The 19,418-nt window shown below is 40.7% G+C and overlaps 1 protein-coding gene across 4 annotated transcripts in view; it reads right to left on the bottom strand.

The window, feature by feature from the left end:
• tenm2 (teneurin transmembrane protein 2) overlaps positions 1–19,418 on the bottom strand; it is a 478,143-nt gene that overhangs the window by 422,502 nt on the left and 36,223 nt on the right. For all 4 annotated transcript variants that reach the window (XM_038278102.1, XM_038278106.1, XM_038278104.1 and 1 more), the window contains exon 2: positions 1,568–1,781. The gene's annotated coding sequence lies outside the window, so the exon portion shown is untranslated. The remainder of the gene's footprint in view (positions 1–1,567; positions 1,782–19,418) is intronic.

Below are 19,418 nucleotides of genomic sequence, written 5' to 3'. Positions count from 1 at the left end.
CTTGTTGAGACAGCTGAACGGGGTCGCCATATGTTAGGTAGATTCTAAGGGCCCTTGACTGAGGGGGTGGGGGGCCCAAAAGAATATATATATAATTTTTTTTCAAATATAAAATGAAAATCCAGCAGTAAATAAATAATCTTCTTATCCCTCGTTTTTTAACAGTAAACTGTGAAACAAAGCATGAATATATTGAATATATGAACAGATTTTTATACCATAAAAATATGACATTATACCATAAATATATTATAACATATACTATAGTATAGCATTTTATACCATTAAAAGACATCTATAAATCTTGATCATTCTCATGAGCAGCCTGAAGCAGCTACACCACAAACCTGAATGAAAAATGAGTTCTCAGTGCCAGCATAAAAATAACCTGTCCTTTAATAAAGTTATAGTGAACCCTAATAGGTATATGTTTTTATTTATTTTTTATTTATTTGTTTATTTGACAGGGACAGTACGATTAAACATTGCAACCAAACAGGTGGCCGATGTCCAAGTACATAAGGCTTGTAGCCATGGGCTAATTGTAGCCTTCGTCCCTGGTTAGGCTTTTAAACGGTGTTAGCATTAAGGGGGAGGGAGGTTAGTAACGACACACAGATGCATAAAAAAAAAACAAGTAAAAAAAAAAATAAAAAATTTACAGTACAAGCCAGTTTAGTGCTCACACTCTTGATTGTCTTTGAGCCATTTAACTTTGTCACACTATGATAGTTTCTCTTTGTAGAAATTTTACAATAAAAGTTACATTGACAATGTAAATGATAATCTTTAGTGCATCTTTATAGCAGTTTTAAAGCTTGTATACATTTATGGGTGGAGGGGGGGCCAATATCAATGTCTCTCATGGGGCCCTAACGGGTCCTGGCTGCGCCCCTACAGCTAAAAGAAAATTATGGTACAGAGTATGGCTAAAACAATTAATTGGATTAATCGTGATCAATTTAGTAATCAATTAATCGTTAACTGGAGTATGGAGCCTCTAAAATGGGCCTTTAGCTGACAGAGTGACCCACTTACTGTAGAGCTGGAATTATACCAAAATTAAAAAAAACATATATACATATATATATATATATATATATATATATATATATATATATATATATATATATATATATATATATATATAAACATCTGGCAATACGTCCTATACAAAGTGGAAAAGTTCAACCAAACAGTTTCAACTGGTTTTAATTTAGTAAAAAATCTCCTTTAAATATTCTTTTATTCTCCAATTATGAATTGATTCATCAGAAAATAATCAACAGATGAATTGGTTTGCAAAAATAATCGTAAGTTGCAACCCTAATGCACAGACATGTGAATCAGTGTTTGGTCCTGCGTGTGACAAAGCTAAGAAGCGCCCCACCTGCTTGAGCACCTTTTAATGATTATTGATGAAGTTGCTCAGTTAAAGAGAAAAACAATTAAGACCCTGCCAGAAGTCCGCTCGACTAATGAGCTTGATCATGCCCGGACCTGCTCATCGTCGCGCTGCTGACTGCACTGCAAACCCTAATAGAGGCTGCACTTGTTTTAATCTCACCTGAATCCTTAAGGCGTAAGGTAGCTGTCACTGCCAATGTCTCTGCAGGCGTTAAGCTTACGGGGCTAAGGCAGCAGCAGATGGGCGGCAGAGACGTGATGAGTCCCTTTGACTGCGTAGCTCACTGGAGCCCAGGGTGGTGGCGTGTGAAGGCGGCTTTTGACATCTGCTGTTTACACGTGGGCGACCTTACTCTGAACCCTCTCCTGTAGGCCTTGGGAGAATCCAAAAAAAAAAAAGAACGACCATCAGTTCTCTTCTAGCTGGATTTTGGATTAATTTGTACAGTAGCAGCCATTCAAAATGGCCGTTCCCAGTCAAACGCCAGACCAATTCCCTCCAACTCCCAGCAAAATCCCCTCCACCTTCTAGCCACTGCAGTGACCCCCTCTTGCATAGTTTTTTTTTTACTCTGACTCCACCCTTTCACTGAATTACAGGGTCTGACCAGGAGATGATGCTTCTCTTTAGATCTTAATGTCCACAAATCATGACAGAAAGAATAATTTAGTTCAAAGATTGATTTTTAAAAAGGAAACGAAGGGGGGCCAGCCATGCAGAGTGGGGACATTTTAAAAGGCTATTACTGTATGTAATTGCCATGCAATTATTTCATTCTCTGCATGTATTTTCTACTCTGATCTAAGGGAAGTGTTGGTTTCCACTGAACTTATCACATTTTGACTGTCCAGAGACCTACGATAAGTTAACCCCTAGATTTAATTATTTATTTCATTTTTATTTAACCTTTATTTTACCAGGAAGTCCCTTGAGATAAAATCTCTTTTTCGAGGGAGACCTGGCCAAGAGGCAGCAGTACAGTAAGACATAAAAACACAGGACAACATAATAAAATCAATCATAAACTAGACTCTAGAATAACAGTTACAATTCTCTGTGCAAGCGGTTTTCAATAGTGATTTAAAATGCTGTAGCGGAATAAGAGTCCGTAATTGCAGGGAGTTTTGAATATTGTGCCACGACCATGGTGCTGCATAGGAAAATTGTGTTTTGCCAAGATCTGTGTTGATCCTGGGAATAGTGAAAAGAACACGACTTGAAGAGCGTGAGTTGTAACCACTGTTAGCTACAGACATGAGGGGACACAGGTATGGAGGGAGTTTACCCAGGATGGCCTTGTAAATGAAAGTAAGCCAATGATGTTGTCTTCTGAGGCTTAGAGAGGGCCATGAAACCAGAGCATACAGTTCACAATGATGAGTCCTGAAGGCAGAGTTGGTGATGAAACGTAAAGAACTGTGATAAACTAGAGCTGAGGAGGCAGCATTCATATATATGATGTCTCCATAGTCCAGAACAGGAAGGAAGGTGGTCTGAACAAGTCTTTTCCTCACTGAGGGAATCAAGGAGGATTTTTGTCTGAAGTAAAAGCCGAGCAGGGCTTTCAGCTTTTTTAACATATTATCTAAATGTGTTGTGAAAGACAATCACTGATCATGATCTTCAAAAAGCGTAAAATGGGAATTCCGATATCAGTTTCACCTTTCCTCATTGATCACAATTTTTTTTTTATCAAAATATCATGGAATACTTTACATTTTAGGGTATCTCTAAATCTTCTGGTTCTGAGTTTGACTGAGTCAGCCTGCCACTCTGGGTCCCTGAGCAAGACCCATAACCCCACACCGCTCCCCGGGCGCCGCACAGTGGCAGCCCACTGCTCCCCAAGGGGATGGGTTAAATGGAGAGAGGGAATTTTATTGCTCTGTACTTGTGACAGTGGAATGAAAATAAAATGATTTTCTCCGCCCATTTGAGGCTGAACACTGAACAAACCATTTGAGCAGATAAATATCTTTTAACCCGAGTCACTCCTTCTTAGCTCTGACTTTACACATCTGATCAAATTTAAAGGTGGAAGGGGAAACTCCACTGAACTCTCAAAGGTTATATTTTCACCAAGGAGATTTCTCTGACCAGCTTATCTCGCCTTTATTAAAGGGTATGCAGGTACGTATCCACCTGGATAACCTTTTAAGATGGGGTGATCATGTTGACTGCATATGTTCCTGTTTACAGCAAAGGACGTACTTTATTTCTGAGGCTGTTTGGCTTCAGTCAGAACATCATGTTTTTATTCTATCAGGCAGTGATGGAGAGTGTCATCAGGTTTGGGATGACGGCGTGCTTCAGCAGCATCTCCACAAAGCTGCAGCTCCTGGTACAAACTGACTTAGACTAACTTTGTTGTCATTTTTATACACAGAGCGCATATAAAGTTTATACTGCTATCAAGTTGATGGGGAGAAATGAACATCTCTGCCTTCAGTCCATCTATGAGCAGTCTGTACTCAGGCAGGGGTGGCAGGACTGCTGGACCCGTCCCACATCCTCCATAGGGAATATGAGCTCTTTCCTTCTGGCAGAAGGTTCAGAATCCCCAAAAACAAAGTGAACTGCTTCAAAGGCTCCTGTAGACCCAAGTTTATCAACATTTAAATTAAAATGTTAAATAGATCTGTAAGGGGAGAAACACGAAGAGTCCAATAACTTGGTGTTCTGCTTTAGCCTGGGTGCCATTCTGAACTTAGTCCCGCCCAAAACGTTTGAGGTCGGGAAGTTCGGTCTGGCATTGCTCAAAAGTAGCGCGAGTATGCTCGCACAATATCTGGCGGGCCAATAAAATTGTCAGGGCGGGCTTTATACGATGATGGACAGATGATCAAGAGTAACGTAATCAACCACGTCACCAAAGCGTGCTTGGGTGACAACAACAATGGCTGCCGCTGGAGAGTTGAGGTGTGTAGATTCTGCTATTAGGTCTGTTCTAGAAGATATCGACAGCAAATTAATTTTAAAAGAGGAACAGAGAAACGTGATCAAGGCATTTCTTGAAAAGAAAGATGTTTTTGGCGTCCTTCCTACGGGATTCGGCAAAAGTTGAATTTATCAGCTGGCTCCCTTGGTTGCTTAACATACGTCACGCACTCCGTTGATCTTATTGGTTGTAGGTCTATCCAATTGAGTGCAGAAGCATTTTTTTTCCTGGTTCGTTCGAAACACGCCCCATAATCACAGCTCTATGGAGCAGCATCAGACTCATTCTGACTAGAATTGAGTAGGACTACGTCAGGCTAGTTTTGCTTGTTGTTTGGGTATTGAACAGTAGCAGCCGTTCAAAACGGCCCTTCCCAGTCAAAAGCCAGCCTAATAGCAGCAAAATCCCCTCATACTTCCAGCCACTGGCATCACCTGGGCGTGCATATATTTTTTTACTCTGACTCCACCCTTTCACTCAATCACAGGGTCTGACCAGGAGATGAAGCTTCTCTTTAGGGCTTAATGTCCACAAATCATGACAGAATATTTTAGTACAAAGATTGATGTTTAAAAAGGTATTGTATGTGACCAGCCAAGGGCCCAAATTTAGAACATCCAATCAGCGTTGGCTTTGAGGCGGGTTGAGGTGTGACGCAACGAGAAGCGCGACAGTTCAGTCTAAAGAACATGGCGGCTTCAGCCGATGAAACTAGCGTTAGCGTGGCTATCGAGCAAGTTTTATCGGAATTACAGAGTATTTCTTCACTGAAAGAAGAGCAAAACACTGCTCTGGAGGCTTTTCTCAGAGGAAAAGATGTTTTTGCTCTTCTCCCGACTGGTTTCGGCAAGAGTAGCCTGGCTGTTAGTACGTCATATGCTTCGTTGATCTGATTGGTTTATTTGGCCCGTCTATCACCAACATAGGCCAATCAGCTAACCAGTATTTTCGCCCCTTCCCAAAATTACTTCATCGGAAGGTTTCCAGATGGATATGCGGAGCAAATCCATCTGGCGGAGTCAGGTAAGCCCATTTGTGCATTTTTAGCTCGTTTATCTCTATTTATTGTTTCTAATGGCAGCTACTTCTATGCACTGCTCACTTGGGTCCATGACAAATAAATTCCCCTAGGGGACAATAAAGTATACTCTATTCTATTCTATTCTCTTTATAATCATGTTTCATATGATCATAGCTATGTTATCAGAGAGCTGCTTTCTCTCTAACTACGTTTTTGCTTCTCTATTAAGAAAAAATGATTCTCTGTGGACAGAATCCACAGCTGACCTGCTTCTGTGGAAAAATAATCTCCTTTGAAACCTGTGAATAGGCATGGATGGTCATGTCTTGGTAGTTTTATAGTCATATAGTTTTGATTTATTTTGATTTAAACATCACCACAGCTCCCCTCCCTACCTGGTCTTATATGGTCTTTGATTTTTAAGACATTGTTTGTTCCAAAATGCTTTGAGGCCCTCTCAGAGTAAACAAAAGCAGGGACGGAGCTAGATGGGGGGCCAGGCCTTAGCCAATCATTGGCAACCCCTGTGGCCACCCCTACCATTTTTTCCCCCTGTAACACAGATGGTGGTAGCAGTAATACACTCAAGTGGAATATTCAAAACATTTTAATTTTTTGTGGTTAATTATCCACATCAATATACTAACATCAAAGATGATGACAGAATTCATGCTCTTTTTAGAACTAGATTTTGTGTTATATGGGGTGAAGAGAAAATGATGTGTCTCTGCAAGTCATCTAGGAGTCTTCAGTGAAATCATAGATAAATATCAATGTTAATAAAAACTTATCAAATAATAAATGTATGTAGATATTAGGGCTTGTAAATATACATTTTATGCAGAATGTTTATCGATACAAGTAGGTAAGTAAAGAAAATAGAAAAGATTTACGCCCCAGAACTCAAAACTGAAAGAGTTTTATCCACTATACCTTTTATTTAGAAATTAGGGATGTTTCAATATATGCGTGTATTTATCAGCAAAGGCTGTAGGAAAGTATAGTTTGTCTTTATTTAGAAAATATGGATGTTTTGTTTGTTAATTTCCCTGTTGAAATAGTGTAGATTGACCCAGAGGTCCTGGTGCCTATCCACTTTCGGCCCCCCCTCAGTGTACATCGGTAACTGCCTGGCCACCCTTATAAAAATGTTCTGGTTACGCCTCTGAATAAAAGAGGGCTAAATGCAAATAAAAACCCTGCTTTCCACATTTTCTATTTGTAATAACATTTCAAAACGATGAATTAGTTTGGTTTAATAATATAGCTCGACTTCTTGTAGGTCTATTAAACACGTCAAAATGTGAAAAAAAGTCCAAAGAGCTCCTTAAATGACTTCCTTATTTCACTTTCTAGTATTCCTCGGCACTCAACTGCATCTTTACGATTTAGAGCATAACCACGGGTGGTTTGACCTCTAACACGACCAGCTGTTTTCTCGCTTTCGTCCGTCTCCCATCCTCAGTCTGAGATTTCTTTATGCCCATCTGCATCTCAGAAAATAGGGCAGCGACTGATGTGACTAAGCTGCAGTCTGTGAGACTTTGCAAAAAGAAATAAATAAAAATGATGGTGAGTAATAGAGCTAGAGGGGCAAGGAAGAGAGGTCAGCGTCGTCCTTTAAAGAGCAGAGTCTAAGAAACATTAGCTATGTAGGTGTGTGTGCCACTTACACAACATCAGGCCTGACTTGGGGATTAATAGAGCTCATATGTGAGATTCAGCCCCCCCCCCAACCAACCCACACAAACACTTTCCCTTTAAAACACACACACACACACACACACACCCACACACACACACACACACACACACATCCACGACAGGCAAAATCCTCAGCAGGATTTGTGAGCATCATTCTGTCTTTCTTAGAGTCTGCTCATTCCCTTCGTTCTGAACCCCCAATCTCATCTACGGGAGGATTTATGGGGGGGTGGGCTCATCCCTTCAACACAACAAAATCTCAATTGGACCAAATACAGCCTTATTCCAAAGCAGACATCCATTAAACCGAGGTATTACTGTAATACAACCGTAGGACAACTCTATCTCTTTCTATCTCTCTCTGTCGTTCAGGCTGAACATCAGGGGAGAGATGCTCTTAATACAAAATCTATCAGTTTTATTTCTATGTATACAGGACTGAGATGTTTTCCAGCTAACATATTGTATGGTTAAATAGGATAAAGAAGATGTTTGATATAGGATTGGGTGGTCTTTGAATTTTATCAACCAAATGAGTGTGTAATGTGGTCCGTAGCCACTTTTGGCTGATTGGCTCAGGAGACAGAGATTTTAGCTTCCCCCCCCCCCCCCCCCCCCCCCAGTGTTTGTTCTCCTCCCCAAAGACTCGATCCAATTACCAGCCTGGCACTGCTTGGCTCAGCACCTACTCTGCCATCCTGTGTCAGCCGTATCTTTATATGCCTCCTATGCTGTTGCTTTTTCCCAGTCACTTCACCTTTATCTTTGGTTTGCTTCTCGTTTATCCCAGTATGTGATGCTGTCATGCTCCATCAGCCTACAGCGGGGTGGTTTTTTTTCCTCTCTCTGTTTTGCATTATGGTGTTGTGTGTATGTGTTTGTCAGCTTGGCTCTAGGTGGGACTTTCTGGCTGATTAAAGAGATGATTTATAGGAGCATCATGTTGGAGGAATTCCCTGATATCCTCTCAAATCACATTTTCTTAGATTTGTTTTTTCTCCAGTCAGCCTTTGAAGACACAAACACACCACACGTGCTGAAACATGCGCAGGAAAACATCCATACGTTGTAAATCTGCTGTAATCACCTGACATGTAAGAAGCAAAGTTGTACCTCAGATTTTTGCATCCTGCATCTGAGCTGATGAGAATACATTTCAAATTCCAGGCAAATATTTAGAGGTTTCTGGCATGGCATTTATACAGTGATATTTTACACACTGACTAACTATATGAAACTAAAAATACAATATTTCTTTTATGCAGATATACTGACAGCAGCACTTTATTAACATTCCAAAAAGTTTACAACAATCCACTGCACTTTGTTACCAAGTTTGAAGACGTTTCTCTTCCATCCAGGAAGCTTTTTTAATTCAAAATGTCAGAAATAGCGTTTAGTTCCAGGTTTTATCCAGCAGCCCAACAAAACCTTGATTTGGTTTAGAAAACATGCAAATAGAAAAGGACGAACGGGTCCACCCCTTTGGAATGGGGGTCGTTTGGCTGTCTATGTCTCTGAAAGGGGGGTCATTAAAGGGAATTTTTGCTTTGGATCAGAAAGAAAAATGCACTTAATTTAACAGCTTTTCTCTAGAGCAGAGGTCACGGATTAGCGAACCAGGGTTCAGATCCAGGCTAATCCTGACCAAAACTGATTCAAAACATTTAGAAAGTACTGCATGTTGTCCGAAGACAGTATCAAAGTTCACCTGCACCTCTTCTCCTGTTAATACGGTAAAGCCCTGGGGAGCGTCCGGCTCCAGGCTGCACGTGATCCAAATGAGCCAATGAGCTGTCAGTCTGGGTTGCTGCTGCTGCTACTTTTAGACACAGCAGGCAAACCTGTGGCAAGCCGGGCGATGGGAAAGAAGGAGAAGACCATGAGAAAAAGAGAGCAGAGAAAGTGTGGACTGCTGGAAGAACTGCGGTGAACTGGTGAAAGAAAAGTGAAATGGCGTGCTCAAAGAAGACCCTGCACATTTAGAGGATGTTTGGCTCAACCTGCTGCTGTGAAGCAGGATTCTCCACCATGAACAGAATCAACAATAAATCTGGATCCAGGCTCAAAATGAGCTCCTTGATATGTGCTTGTCAAGTTAAAACAGCAAATGGTGTATTGGTGTGAGTGCAATACCATCTCCACCCAACTGGTACGCGCCTCACAGAAATCAAGCGCACCCATCTCTCTCACTCAGGCCTTCAGGAGCCTATAAGGTAACTCAACACACCTGTGTTCTGAGCAATCTCTACAGACAAAGACCTCATCTTCAAGCTCCTGCAGAGACACCACTGGTAGGAAATGAACTTTAAAACATTAAACCTGCATTCAGAGGACCTAGCAGGCTTTACAAAGATGGATTTATGCATTTGGAATTAACTTTGTTTTGCTCGACCATTGACTGGAAACTTATTAATTCATTGTGTTTTGTTTATTTGTAGGTTTCTCAACCTTCTTCTCAGTCTTTTCACTCACTCCAAGTTGCTCTAATCTCTCTAGAACTTCCTCCTGTGTTTTTAAAAATTTGAGAAGACTATCAAAATGGTTATCTGGTGTAACTGCATTGGCAGGATTAACCATAAAAACTAGCCAGTCTCTTTTGATAACATCAGGTAGTTTGCTCTCTAGAGATTTAATAACCAGAGGGTTTTTCATGGCTCCAATGTTACCTAGCTCTGTTAAGTCAGCTAGAGCCTTTTCAAGTTTGGGCAGAAGGCAAGGTGGTTTGTAGAGGCCAAAAACTTGACAGTTGAAAACCAACTGAAGACCTGATGAAGGTGAAGTCCTGACAAAAGGGCTTTGACAAATCAACTCAAGGAGGACATCAGGTCATCTCATCTGTACAATCCACAATGGCTGAAGAAATGTTTGGAAAGTCACTGAAACAATTGAAGCTGGATCGCACCATGGCAAAATCTTCCTTCACCAAGCAAGCAAACTTCCTGAGCAGAAAAGCTTCCAACATGACAGAGATGGAACTGCGAGAGGAGTTCAAAAAGCTAACTTCTGATGCCAGACATGTAAGTGATTCAAATGATGATTACAAAGCTGGACTATTAGCAGAGATGGAAGTTGAAGCTGGTGAACTTGATAAACGGCAAGAAGCTGATTTGGAAAAGACTATTGATGACTGTGAATCAAAATTAGAAGAAGTCAAACAAATAGTTCAGTCTAATTTGTGGAAAAAATATGGTCAAGATGAGCTCTATACTGCAATCCAAGAGGCAGAAAAGGCATGTAATGATGCTTCTGACATAAAAGTTTTAACTGTGAACAGAAGTGCATATGAAGTCCAACTGTCCTTTGTGGAGAATGTGATCCAGGAATCTATTAAAAGTTTTGTGACCTGGGAAATATGGATTCCTGTAGAAGAGAGGGACAATATTGAAGACAGAATAAAACAGATTAAATTGATGAAAAATAAACTTCAAGCAAGAAAATCACAGTTTGCCATAGCACAAACGATCGCAGAGGAGAAGAGTAAATCAGATGCTGCTCAATCAGACCTTACATCTTTACCTATACTAGCTCCACCCGCACCCATTGTAAAGATCAGGCCCATTTGTCTACCAAAATTTCATGGCTGTAAAAGAAACTTTCACAGATGGAGAAAAGACTGGGAAAGTCTGCAGAAGCAGGGAGAACCAAGTGGCTCAGTGGAAGTGAAAAAGTTTCAGTTGTTGGATAGTGTAGATGAAAGGATCTGTAGTGAATTACACCTGTCTGCTTATGATACTGCTGCAGATATGTTCCGAGTGATGGAAAATAGGTATGGCGACAAGTGAAGTATTGCTTTAGAAATTATTGAAGAGCTTGAGAAGACTCCACCCCTGAAAGCAAACCAGCCAAGGAAGGTGATAGATCTTATACAAACAATTGAAAAGGCTCTAGCTGACTTAACAGAGCTAGGTAACATTGGAGCCATGAAAAACCCTCTGGTTATTAAATCTCTAGAGAGCAAACTACCTGATGTTATCAAAAGAGACTGGCTAGTTTTTATGGTTAATCCTGCCAATGCAGTTACACCAGATAACCATTTTGATAGTCTTCTCAAATTTTTAAAAACACAGGAGGAAGTTCTAGAGAGATTAGAGCAACTTGGAGTGAGTGAAAAGACTGAGAAGAAGGTTGAGAAACGACATGCTTTTACTCGACCCACAAGAAAGAATCATGTCTGTATTGTGTGTGGAGACGCAAGACATGGAGATAAAATATTCTTCTGCAAACAGTTCAAAGAAATGAATGTACCTGAAAAGCTCAACATTGTAAAGACATTGGAAACATGCAAAAGGTGTTTGAGAAAGCATGAAGAGGATGCTGGATGCATCAACACTTACCTTTGTAGAAACAAAGACTGTAAGAAAGGGAGCTTTTCAGATCACCATTTTCTCCTTTGCCCAAAGGGTGAGCTTACAAGGGTTGGGATTGATAAACCAAGAAGGAAAAATAGACAGAACAGAAGAGCAGGAGAAATTCATAGCTGGACTTTCACCAGAACTAGCAGAAAAATGCAGAAAAGCCTTTTCAAATGTAACTGCTTCAACAAGAAACACAAAGTGTGAAGTCCCTGGGCTTATGGAGTCATATGGACTAAAGGAGCAACCTGTCATTCTAATGCTGTTGGAAGTCACTGCAAATGCAGGCCAGAAAATTGGCACTTTAATTGACTTGGCTTCTGATACCAATTACATTACTCATCAAGCAGCTAAAAGGTTGAACCTAGAAGGTGAGAACATAACATTAGTTGTTCATGGTGTTGGGGGAATGTCAGTCAAAGTTAGAACAAAACGATACCTGTTAAAAGTTAGAGTCAAAACCCCCAAAGGCACAGTGAAAGCCCACCAGCTCATTTGTTATGGACTCAGTGAAATTGCTAAAGTGCATAAAGTCATTCAACCACTGCAGCTGCAAAAGTTTTTCCCAGATGTTGACCTGGAAGACCTCAAAAGACCAGATACCATTGAGCTGCTAATAAGTCACAGAGAAGGCAGACTGGCCCCTCAAAGAGTCAAGGTTGTTGGAGACCTGGTCCTGTGGAACAGTCCACTAGGCATGGCCGTGGGAGGAGCTCATCCGGACCTTTGTGAAGATGTCGACGTGGCAGCACACAGGTCAGAGACACACTTTGCTCGTTCTATGCGCACTGCTGCTGTAAAGTATGAAGAAGTCTGCAGTTTCAAAGAAGTTAAAGCAGAAAGCAAAAGTACAACTACCAATAAAGAGTTCATTGATTGGTGGAAGTGGGAGAGCATAGGAACAGCTTGTGAACCAAAGTGTGGTGGATGTCGCTGTGGGACATGTCAACCAGGTGGAAAAGATATGACATTAATGGAGGAGAAAGAACTTGAAATAATTAAACAAGGTCTTACCTATGTGCAAGCAGATGACCACAGTGATGCTCCCCACTGGGATGCAAAGTATCCTTGGATTGTAGAACCCACTTGTCTTCCCAATAACAGGAAAAGTGTTGAATCAACTTTCTTAAGAACAGAAAGACGATTAAATAAAGAGCCTGAATGGCAAACTGTCTATGCAAACCAGGTGCATGAAATGGTGGAGAGGAAAGCAGCAATAAAGCTAACAGAAGCCACCCTAAACGACTGGAAAGGACCAGTATGGTATGTAAACCACCAGGTGGCACCAAATCCTCATTCTGTGACCACTCCTGTGCGTTTAGTATGGAACAGCAGTCAAAGATTTGAAGGTCTAAGTATGAATGATATTCTGCTGAAAGGTCCTGATGTTTTAAATCCTATTCGTGCTGTTCTACTCAGGTTCAGAAGGGGACTGCATGCTGCCTTGGGAGACATTAAAAAGATGTATAACTCTGTGTGGCTTGAGGACCTGGAGAGACATCTACACAGGTTCCTCTGGAGAGACAGCTCAGAAGAGGAGATCGGTGAGTTTGCCATTACCAGAGTTAACATTGGGGATCGACCTGCTGGATGTATTGCCCAAGTAGCAATGCGAGAGACAGCAAAACTGCCCATATTTAACAGCTGTAAAGAGGAGCGGAGGATCCTGGAAGAAGACTGTTATGTTGATGACATCTTAACATCTGACAATGACCCAGAACTTTTGCAAAAGCACACTAAGAAGGTGGAAGAGATCTTACAAGCTGGGGGATTCTTTTTGAAACCATGGGTCCTATCAGGTCAAAGTGGGAGGCAAAAAATGTCCTTACCTAGCAGGGAAAAAATCTTTACACTCCCTAATCAGTTGAAAGAAGATGATAATAAGGCTTTGGGAGTGGGATATCTGGTGGAGGAGGATAAATTATATGTGATGACATCAATCAACTTCTCAAAAAGAATGAAAAAATTAAAGTGGGACAAAACCTAGAAGAAGGAGAAGTGAGGGCAAATACTCCAAATCCTCTCACTAGAAGAGAACTCCTTAGCCAAGTAGCTAGTCTTTTTGATCCCATTGGGCTAGTCACACCCACCAAACAGAAAGGAGCCAGTCTAGTGAGGAAGGCTTTCCAAGAAACCAGAACTGCAGGTAAAGCAGGTGACACTTGGGATCAGCCACTTTCTGATGGGCTAAGAAATGAAGCCATTGAGTTGTTCCAGGAGTATGTGCGCCTTGGCCAAATTAAATTTCACAGGAGTTTAACACCAATCAGTTGGATTGGAAAGCCCATAGGAATAACTTTTTCTGATGGAAGTGACAAAAGTTATGGTGCAGTTCTATACTTCAGATGGGAGACAGAGCAAGGGATCCAAGTGAGACTTGTAGAATCCAAAGCAAAACTCACTCCACTTGACCAGAAAGGAGAACCTGTAAAAGCAGAAATTTGTGGTGCAGTGTTTGCAGCTCGACTGAGGAAGTATGTTGAAAAGCACAGCAGAATGGAAATTGGAGGCTGGTACCATTTTCTGGACAGCCAAACTGTGCTAGGAGCCATTCAGCGTGACAGCTATGGATACCAAACTTTCTTTGCTAACAGAGTTGGTGAAATACAGAAAGCTGGGCCGGTTGCAGATTGGTGGTGGATTCCAGGTGAGCTCAATGTTGCAGACATTACATCAAGAGGAGCATGTCCTGAGTACCTCCAAGAGGACTCACAGTGGCAAAATGGACCAAAATTCTTGTCGCAACCTATTGATCAATGGGCGATAAGATCAGCCAAAGACATTGCTATAGGTGCAAAAGAAGGTGTTGAAAAGCTCCAGAGAAAAGCTTTCTCAGCAGTAACAACCAGAGCACAGTCTAAGCAAACTAAACAAAAAATGTGTGATGAGGATGTGACAAAGAATGCTTTAAAAGCTACAGAGTGTAAAGAAAAAGACAGCCAACTCAAAATCTCTCCTCTTACATTCATTGCCAAACAATTAATTCAAGAGAGAAGATATAGTAGTCTTTCTAAACTAGTCAGAGTCATTGCATGGGTGAGAAGAGCTGTTGAAAACTGGAAACTCACTTTGGAAAGCAAGCAAAGTGGCAGAAAAGTGAAAGGAAAAATTTCAACAGATGTCAAACAACCAACCATCCATCCTGGGCTTAGTGTTAAAGAGTGTGAGAATGCACTGAAAGATGTTTTCCTGGCTGCACAAGTGAGTACCTCATTCAATGACACAACTTTAAACAGACTAGTTGTGTTTAAAGAACAAGATTCTGGACTTCAGGTATGTGGGGGTCGTATTCAATCCTTTAATGAAGACAAAAGAGTTGTCCCCATTTTACCATATGACTCATGGGTATCCACATTGGTTGCTCTTGAAGCTCATGAAGTAAATCATGAAGACATTGCTGGAACATTACTGCAGATGAGGAAGAAAGCATGGGTGGTGAGAGGCAGAAGATTGGCTAAAAAAGTTGTGGATAATTGTGTGACGTGCCGGAAAATCAGGGCAAAGAGATGTGAACAGATAATGGGCGATCTTCCACCAGAACGAACACTGCCTGCCAGACCATTTGAGTTTACTACTATTGATCTATTTGGACCCTATGAAGTGAGGGATGAGGCCCGGAAAAGAGTTAAACTGAAAGTGTGGGGCATTATCTTCTGTTGCATGTCATCTAGAGCTATTCACACAGATCTTGTAAGCGATCAGTCAAGTGAAGGATTTTTGTTAGCATACCAAAGATTTACAGCCTTGAGAGGACATCCAAGGAAGTTATGGTCAGATGGCGGAAAAAACTTTATTGGAGCCAAACCTGTCCTGGCTGATCTTTACTTGTTTTTGGACCATCTAAACAAAAAGCAAATTCAACAGGAAGCTTTGAAACATGGAACTGAATGGAGCTGGAAAATACATCCTGCAGACTCCCCCCATAGGAATGGGTCAGCAGAAGCAGCTGTAAAGATAGTCAAGCAAGCATTGCACAATCTAGGATCAGATGGAGTTTTTACATGGAGTGAATTTCAAACATTCCTGTATATGGCAGCTAATCTGGCTAATGAAAGACCAATAGATGCAAGAACTCAAAGTCGAGAAGATTGCATAAGCTACATCACCCCAAACTCTCTGCTGCTTGGAAGAACTGATCCAAAGAGTGATAACTGTGGATTTGACTTTAAAAGTTATCCACTCAAGAGATTAAGGTTCATTCAAACAGAAGTGGACAGATTCTGGAGAAAATGGAGTCAACTAGCTGGACCAAATTTGTTTGTCAGAAGTAAATGGCATTCAAAGAAGCGAAATGTTGCTGTCGGAGACATTATTTGGCTTGCAGACCAAAATGCTTTGAGAGGTCAGTACAAACTTGGTGTGATTAGTGTAAAAAGTGACGGAAAGGGGACGGTAAGAGATGTGCATGTTCGTACTTATCCAAGTTACCCCGTACCACTTGTGAGAGCTGGAGGACAAAAGAGGAAAATGAGGAAGGAACTTCAAATGAAGATACCCTCAACAATACTTCACAGAGACGTAAGGCGCATTGTTGTGTTATTGCCAATAGAAGAACAAGAAAACCCTGCTGGGACTAGATCTAGTGAAGAGAAAGAGGTGTGACCTCCTTAGGTTCAAAGACCAGGAGCTCAAGTGGGAGGTGTCAAGTTAAAACAGCAAATGGTGTATTGGTGTGAGTGCAATACCATCTCCACCCAACTGGTACGCGCCTCACAGAAATCAAGCGCACCCATCTCTCTCACTCAGGCCTTCAGGAGCCTATAAGGTAACTCAACACACCTGTGTTCTGAGCAATCTCTACAGACAAAGACCTCATCTTCAAGCTCCTGCAGAGACACCACTGGTAGGAAATGAACTTTAAAACATTAAACCTGCATTCAGAGGACCTAGCAGGCTTTACAAAGATGGATTTATGCATTTGGAATTAACTTTGTTTTGCTTATTTATTGATAACTCAAAAGTAAAAAACATTGACTGGAAACTTATTAATTCATTGTGTTTTGTTTATTTGTAGGTTTTCAACCTGCTTGGTTGTCTTGTCTTTGAAATGGAAGTGATTTAAAGAAGAAAAAGAAAAGAGAAATAAAAAGATGACACTGAGATGAGTTGGTCCTGAGTCTCTTTGATGGGAGCAAGCCCTTTTCAAGTTTGGGCAGAAGGCAAGGTGTGTTGAGTTACCTTATAGGCTCCTGAAGGCCTGAGTGAGAGAGATGGGTGCGCTTGATTTCTGTGAGGCGCGTACCAGTTGGGTGGAGATGGTATTGCACTCACACCAATACACCATTTGCTGTTTTAACTTGACACAGATGTTAAGATGTCATCAACATAACAGTCTTCTTCCAGGATCCTCCGCTCCTCTTTACAGCTGTTAAATATGGGCAGTTTTGCTGTCTCTCGCATTGCTACTTGGGCAATACATCCAGCAGGTCGATCCCCAATGTTAACTCTGGTAATGGCAAACTCACCGATCTCCTCTTCTGAGCTGTCTCTCCAGAGGAACCTGTGTAGATGTCTCTCCAGGTCCTCAAGCCACACAGAGTTATACATCTTTTTAATGTCTCCCAAGGCAGCATGCAGTCCCCTTCTGAACCTGAGTAGAACAGCACGAATAGGATTTAAAACATCAGGACCTTTCAGCAGAATATCATTCATACTTAGACCTTCAAATCTTTGACTGCTGTTCCATACTAAACGCACAGGAGTGGTCACAGAATGAGGATTTGGTGCCACCTGGTGGTTTACATACCATACTGGTCCTTTCCAGTCGTTTAGGGTGGCTTCTGTTAGCTTTATTGCTGCTTTCCTCTCCACCATTTCATGCACCTGGTTTGCATAGACAGTTTGCCATTCAGGCTCTTTATTTAATCGTCTTTCTGTTCTTAAGAAAGTTGATTCAACACTTTTCCTGTTATTGGGAAGACAAGTGGGTTCTACAATCCAAGGATACTTTGCATCCCAGTGGGGAGCATCACTGTGGTCATCTGCTTGCACATAGGTAAGACCTTGTTTAATTATTTCAAGTTCTTTCTCCTCCATTAATGTCATATCTTTTCCACCTGGTTGACATGTCCCACAGCGACATCCACCACACTTTGGTTCACAAGCTGTTCCTATGCTCTCCCACTTCCACCAATCAATGAACTCTTTATTGGTAGTTGTACTTTTGCTTTCTGCTTTAACTTCTTTGAAACTGCAGACTTCTTCATACTTTACAGCAGCAGTGCGCATAGAACGAGCAAAGTGTGTCTCTGACCTGTGTGCTGCCACGTCGACATCTTCACAAAGGTCCGGATGAGCTCCTCCCACGGCCATGCCTAGTGGACTGTTCCACAGGACCAGGTCTCCAACAACCTTGACTCTTTGAGGGGCCAGTCTGCCTTCTCTGTGACTTATTAGCAGCTCAATGGTATCTGGTCTTTTGAGGTCTTCCAGGTCAACATCTGGGAAAAACTTTTGCAGCTGCAGTGGTTGAATGACTTTATGCACTTTAGCAATTTCACTGAGTCCATAACAAATGAGCTGGTGGGCTTTCACTGTGCCTTTGGGGGTTTTGACTCTAACTTTTTTAGAGGCCAAAAACTTGACAGTGCTTGAGAATGGCTTAGTCTCTGGTTAAACCCAGGTTTAAAGCCTTGCAGGGCAGCCTAAAGCCCACTGCCAAAATTAAGACAGAAAAAAGAATAATAAATGGTCAGTTTAGGTGTTTTATAAAATATGTGAATCAGGTAATTGTCTATAAACCAAACTGAAGGATTGTTGTTCTCTACTTCAAAAAACACTTTAGATTTTAAAATGGAAAAACGTTAAAATTTTTAATGTTTTTTAATTTAAAAATAAATGTATAAGGTAGGTACGGAAGAGGATTAGGGCCAGTGGAAAAAAAAAAAGTTAACTGATTTTTAAATTTTATTTCAGTTTAACATGGGAAAAAAAGTCAGAATTCAGAGAAAAAAGTCAGGATTCTGAGATTAAAGTCAGAATTCTGACTTTTTTCCAATGTTAAACTGAAATAAAATTTAAAAAATCCGTTAACTTTTTTTTTTTCAGTGGTCCTAATCCTCTTCCGTAGGTGGGTGCATAAAAACCTGATTTTATTTCAATGTTGAATTTGGTTTATAGTAACGGATTATAATTAAAAAAACTTTAGAAAAACTTTTTTCTCAGAATTCTGACTTTCTTTTCAAAATTATGACTTTTTTATTGTCAGAATTCAGTCAGACTTCTGAGATTAAAGTCACAATTCTGAGAAAAAATTCAGAATTCTGAGAAAAAAGTCAGAATTCTGACTTTTTTTCCCATGTTAAACTGAAATAAAATTAAAAAATCCGTTAACTTTTTTTTTTCAGTGGTCCTAATCCTCTTCCGTAGGTGGGTGCATAAAAACCTAATTTTATTTCAATGTTGAATTCGGTTTATAGTAACAGATTATAATTAAAAAAGTCTCCGGACCTTTACTGGTTGATGATTTTCTTTATTGGGACTGATTTTTAATTGGTTACCCCTGGTATAGAGTATAAAGCAAAAACTAAACAGAGTTAAAGATTTTAAGGCTAATCGGTTCTCTTGCCATTAAAACATCTGATCTCGACTTAAGTATCAATTGATCAGAGGCAGCCTATTCTGTAAATTAAGTCAAACTATATCCATTTTTATGTTGTATCTTAAATCTACTAGTTTATGCAAAAACTCTGGTATTTGGTGGATAATATATAAAGAGCTGTGTATTCTTTTTAAATGTCCCTGGTGGCTTCAGGTTATTCAGTCCCTGATGGAAGAACCATTTAATATTATTTTCATTTCTTTCTCAGACTCTTATCGCCCGGTTTTCCAGTCTGCAGTGAGCAGAGGAGAAAGGCCTTGAATAGTGATGAATGTTTGCTGTAATGCGACTTAAGTTCAGCTGAGAGATTTATTAACAAACTCGTTTTTTTTTTCTCTCTCTTCTTGGCCGCATCACTCTCAGCACAGGGTTTTTTGGCTGATGTTAAAAAA

Source organism: Cyprinodon tularosa, unplaced genomic scaffold, assembly GCF_016077235.1.
Source record: "Cyprinodon tularosa strain WSP-4 unplaced genomic scaffold, ASM1607723v1 ctg138, whole genome shotgun sequence".
Classification (NCBI taxonomy): domain Eukaryota; kingdom Metazoa; phylum Chordata; class Actinopteri; order Cyprinodontiformes; family Cyprinodontidae; genus Cyprinodon; species Cyprinodon tularosa.
Note: the sequence above shows the minus strand (reverse complement) of the source record. Positions and strands in the feature narration are given on the sequence as shown.